This window comes from Meles meles, chromosome 10, assembly GCF_922984935.1.
Source record: "Meles meles chromosome 10, mMelMel3.1 paternal haplotype, whole genome shotgun sequence".
NCBI classification, from domain to species: Eukaryota; Metazoa; Chordata; class Mammalia; order Carnivora; family Mustelidae; genus Meles; species Meles meles.
This window is the reverse complement of record NC_060075.1, coordinates 91,660,696-91,666,429: the sequence shown is the minus strand read 5'-3', so window position 1 is coordinate 91,666,429 and position 5,734 is coordinate 91,660,696. Positions and strand designations below refer to the sequence as shown.

Here is a 5,734-nt window from a genome sequence, read left to right as displayed (position 1 = left end):
AAAAAAGACAAAAATAGTAAGTGTACGGTGGAGAAACCTGGTAGATACCCCTTAACCAAGAGATCAAGGTTAACAAGGTTAACATCACCGCTAACAAGACATAGCTACCTTATGTAACCTGATATGATGCACTGAGAAGGAACATCACTTCTGTGGTATTGTTTCCAAGAAGACATGATCTCAACCTAAGCATAATATCCCAGAACCATCCGAAAATATCAGACAAGCCAAACGAAGCGGCATTCCACAAAATCGTCAAGCAGAACTCGACAATAGTCTCAAGGTCATGGAAGACTCAAGGTCAAGGAAAGACTAGGAAACTGTCACAGAGTGAATGAAACTGAGAACACATGACAACGAATTGTGTGTCATCCTCACTGCATCCTGGAGCAGTAAAAGGACAAAAGTAGAAAAACTGGTAACATCTGAATCAAGTTTATAGTTTAGTGAATAGTATTGTACTAATATCAGTTTCTTCATTGGGGTGATTGTACTATGACCATGTGCAATGTTAACCTTTTCTTTTCCACAGAAATTGCTTTTATTATGTTAGAATATTCCTCGATGAGTTGGCAGTTATTTATGTGAAGGAGAGTTCAGAAAACAGATCTATGACTGTATTAGCCTTGTCCTTGATTAGAGATTTATGAATTATACAAAAAATATAACCCAGAGTGGGTTACTCTAGAAGTAGTGTGGAGAAGGTCTAGAAAGTCGAAGAGGCTGTGAACTGGGAAGATCTTTTCCCCGCTTGTCTGGCTGTTCCAGTTGGACCACAAGACGTAGGTGCAAGGATGAACATGTTTTCTCTGTTGAATTTAGAGCTTTGCAACAGTTCGAATGCTCTGCTGCATCTGTTCAAAGGTTTTGTTGATTTGGTCAAAAGATTACGAGTCATGAATTCATCAACTTGTACTTTTTTGGACATACATTCAGACACCAACTTCAGGACGTTTTCCACACTCTCCCACCCTCCGAAGGCAGTGCCTTTCCACATGCAGCACTTCTGGTTCAGTCACGACAAACAGGGTTAACCGTGCCTTCAACCGTACCCGCTGAAATGGAGGATTGGCGATTTCTTCACGGGAAGCAGCTACTCTGACTGGGACGGGGACACTGGGCTTTGGGGGCGGGCCTCCAGCACTGCTCCCTTGACTTTGACCTTACCAGTACACTCGAGGCCTAGTGTGCTCCCCATTAGTCCTTTCAGTGGGCCCTTCCTGGATGGGTGTAGGAAGTCCTGGGGGTTAATGCATTCAGAGGCTCCAAACTTCTTGGCCCTTGTGAATTTACCTTTATTGATGTCCACACCAAAGATCCAGGATACACCAGCCAACTTATGGCCCATGAGAGCCGCCAGCACAAATCCTCCTGGACCAAAGATGATGCAGTGGAAATGCCACAACCCACAAGGCAGATTTTATCCACAGGCGCTAAAGGATCAATTTCAGCAACAGAGATCTCAGCCACGACTGTATGTTCAGAAAGCGTGATGGTTCCCAGGAAATGTAGAATTGTCTTTCCTTTGCAAGGAAATCTGCTAGTCCCATCTGGCATTAATCCTTTCTCCTGAGTACCACTTCTCTTCTGGCAAAGGTTTTAGGGTTTAGACAAAATTTGCATTCTCCACACTGCGGCATGTAACGCGGAATGACAGTATCACCTGTCTGCAGTTGCGTGACTCCTTCGCCAACACTGTCCACAATTTCTGCACCTTCATGTCCCAGGATTGCTGGAAGACTCCCTTCGGGTTCAGCCCCACTCGGGGAAGAGGCATTAGTATGGCAAACTGCAGTGGCAATCATCTCAACTTGAACTTCACGAGCCTTATGGGGTCTCTACCCTCTCTTTAGAGACAGGTTCTCCCACCTCCCAGGCAACTGCAACCTTGCACTTGATCTCCTGGTTCTCCCCAGCCTTGGACTCAGTCATCCAGGGAGCACAACCTCAACTTTGGAGGAAGCTGGGTAAGTGTCTTCAAGGCATTCTGGTACTGTTTTTGTAACTCTTTATAATGCTAATAATAGTGGGGTTTTTTTAAGTTTAAATAATAATAATAGTCAGACGGTCAAATTGAGCATTCCTGCAGAATACAAACAATAGGCCATTGCAGGAATATACTGTACACTCCAGAGCGCAGGCCAACATTAGATTTCTGAGAAACCTATTTCCAAACAATCCATCCACAGTCACCCCTTAGTCCATTGACCCATAAAATCTAGTTTGCCCAAAAATATATAACCCCACTCTAATCATGAGAAAGCATCAGTCCAATCCCAGTTGAGGAACCCTGTACAAATTCTCTGACAAGTACACCCTGAAACATTAAGGTCATCGTGATGCTTAGTTTTCTGTGTCCCTTTGGCGAGACTACAGTTTCCAGTTGTTTAATCAAACACTAACATTGGTGTTGCTGTATCTAGCTGTGGTCAACACCTATCATCATTGACCCTTCTTAAATAAAGGAGATTATAAGGGGAGCAGGGCTTCATCCAATCTGCTGAGGGCCTTACCAGGTTTCCCAGGAAAGAAGAAATTCTGGCTCAATACCGCACCACCAATTCCTGCCTGAGTATTTAGTCTGCCAGCCTGCTGTACGAATTTTGGACTTTGAACCTTCCAGCCTCTGTAATCACATCAGTCAATTCATTAAAATAAATCTCTCTGTGTGTGTGTGTAGTATGTCTGATCCATTGCTCAGTTTGTCCAGAGTACCCTAACTCATACAGTCATCAGTATAACATTGTTATGTTTTATTGTTTTAATTTTATTTATTTGAGACAAAAAGCATGAGTGGTGGAATGGGGGGCAGTCAGAGGGAGAAGCAGGCTCCCCGCTGAGCAGAGAACCTGATGTGGGGCTCAATCCCAGGGCTCTGGGATCATGACCTGAGTCAAAGACAGATGCCTAACCATCTGAGCCACCCAAGCGCCCCTAGCCTTGTCTGTTAATTATAGTTCAATTTTAAAAGACAGAGAGGGGGTGTCAGGCTGGCTTAGCAGGTAGAGTGTGTGACTCTTGATCTCAGGGGCATGAGTTCGAGCCCCTCGTTGGGTGTAGAGATTACTTAAAAATAAAATCTTTAGGGCGCCTGGGTGGCTCAGTCGATTAAACGTCTGCCTTCAGCTCAGGTCATGATCCTGGGGTCTTGGGATTAAGCCCTACATTGGGATTCCTGCTCAGCGGAGAGTCTCTTCTCCCTCTCCCTCTGCTGCTTCCCCTGCTTATGCTCTTTCTCTGTCAGATGAATAAATAAAATCTTTAAAAAAATAAAAGCTTCCTCAAGTTTCAATAAACAAACAAATAAATGGAAAGTCTGAGAAACCACCACATCCAAGAGAACCAAAGGAAACCTGACAATGAAATGTAATGTGGCATGCTGGGAAGGATGTTGGAACAGAAGAAGGACATTAGGAAAACTAAAGAAATCTGAAGAGAGTGTGGACTCTAAGTAATAATGTACTAGAAAGTAATGTATCATACTAATTTAAGACGTTAATCCTAGGGAAAACTCGGTTACATGGGAACTCTCTATCTTTGCAATTCTTCTGTAAATCTGAAACTACTTGAAAATAAAAAAAACTTATTTTGGGAAAAATACATATGTAGTCTGCCCTTTCCAAGGAAACAAAATAAGGTTTGAATTCAGACACACCTTCCACAAGGCTACAGCCAACAAAAAATGAACAAATAGAAAAATATGTAATTATGGATAAATATGAATATTAACATAATACACAAAAATCATGGGTTACAGTAAGATTTAGACCTATATATGTGACCATTGAATCAAAGTAACAAAGAAAATTGTTTTGGGGTTTCAGACCCAAAGAATCCCTTCATTAACTAAGTTCTGCCCCTAGAGAAGGATCTCTACTCTTTATCGTTATTTCTTCAAAGACTCATAATTCTGACACAGGGTGTGTGCTCAAATGCATCCAAAGAATGTTGTAATTTCTGACCAGGTGAAAGAAAAGCAGAGATGATTTCAAGCCAGTGGTAGCAAGGAGATCTGGAACTCGCTAGAAGCTATCGCTGGATAAAGCTCTGGCAATGAATCTCACCAGCCTCTCAGCCAAGTGTCTGCCCATTTGAGGAGCCAGAAGTTGGGCGAGGTGGCAGGATATGGCAGAGCAAGGTCCAGAGAATCTCAGGAGAATTTATTACAGTTACACCAACACTTCAGTGATCAAACGGCATCTTCTTACCTTTTCTTTGGAATGGTAAATGATGCATTTTATAAGTGGCTTATAGTTTTATCTTCAAGACCCTTGGAGATAAGTATAGGAAGAATGTTAGCTTCCCATGATCAGAAATAAAAAAAGTAATATATATAATAGAGAAATGATAAGAATACTCATAGGCTGGGGGCATCTGGGTCGCTCAGTGTGTTGAGAATCTGACTCTTGATCACAGGGTCATGAGTTCAAGCCCCAGGTTAGGCTCCATGCTGGGTGTGGAGTCTACTTTAAAAAAAAAAAAAAGAAAGAAAGAATGCTCTTAGCCTGAATTATTTCTTTTTCCCCATCTGGATGAAACCTTAGAGATCATCTAGTTCCATGCTCAGATTTTAAAGATTAAAATAGGCGGCTTACCCAAAGTCCTAAAACGAGTAAGAAACAGAGGTAAGAATAAGACCCAGGCCTCCAGCTTCCTGTCCAGTACTTTTTCATGGCCCTCTGCTACCTGTCAGCTCAAAGTCTGGTTCAGGATTGCCCAACAGAAACAAAATGCAAGGCATAGGTGAAATTTTCTTTTTTCTAATCACCGTATTTTGGAAAGTAAAAAGAAACAGGTGAAATTAATTTGCCAACATTCTATTTAACCCAATGTATCTAATGTAGAGTCATTTCAGGGCACCTGGGTAGCTCAGTCTCTTGAACATTTGCCTTCAGGTCAGGTCTTGATCCCAGGGTCCTGGGATGGAGTCCTGTGTCAGGTTCCCCGCTCAGCGGGGCTTCTTTCTCCTTCTCCCTCTGCCACTCGCCCAGCTTGAGCTCCCAGTCTTTCTCGTTTTCCCTCTTCCTGTCTCTCAAATAAATAAATTCTTTAAAAATAGTCATTTCAACACAGAACCCATACTTTACAATTATTAGTGAAATATTCACATATTTTTTTATATTCGGTCTTTAAAATCCAGTGTGTCTTTTACACCTGATAGCGCTTATCAATTAGGAGGAACCACATTTTAAATGCCCCATAGCCTCATGTGGCTGGTCTGTCTGTGCTGGACAGAAGCCATCGGGTGAGCGCATTAGAAACTGCGTCTGAGTGAAGCCCGTCATCTGATCTTCTGTGGAAAATAACGCTATTGTCTTCTACACCCGGGGCTTCTTAAACGGAGTTTTCTTACATCCAAATACAGTGTCCACAGAGTATAAGTCAATGGAAAAGTCGGCATTGGCAAGTGCTCCCACATGTCTTTAGACCGGCTTCCTCAGAGCCCTGGTGGAAATTGATGCTTACAGCCTAGACTTTCTCTTTGAATGATTATTATGGACATCATCCTTGGGCTGTCCATTCTCGATCAATTTCTTTTCTAAAGTCTGTTTAAGCCTCCATGATGTTAGGCCAGATTTTGAAAAGAGGAGCTTTCTTGCCATCTAAAGTGTCCCATTAATCCAGCTTTTCCTCCTGTCCACACTCCTAGAGCTTCTATTTCCTCCCGAGAACATTTACTGTCTTCCCACGTTCTGCCTGTCAAAATCCACTGAAAATCAGAACTTTATAAAGT

The 5,734-nt window shown here is 42.4% G+C and overlaps 1 pseudogene; it reads right to left on the bottom strand.

Moving 5' to 3' along the window:
* Positions 1–1,093: 1,093 nt before the first annotated feature.
* LOC123951545 lies at positions 1,094–1,932 on the bottom strand (annotated as a pseudogene).
* Positions 1,933–5,734: the final 3,802 nt, after the last annotated feature.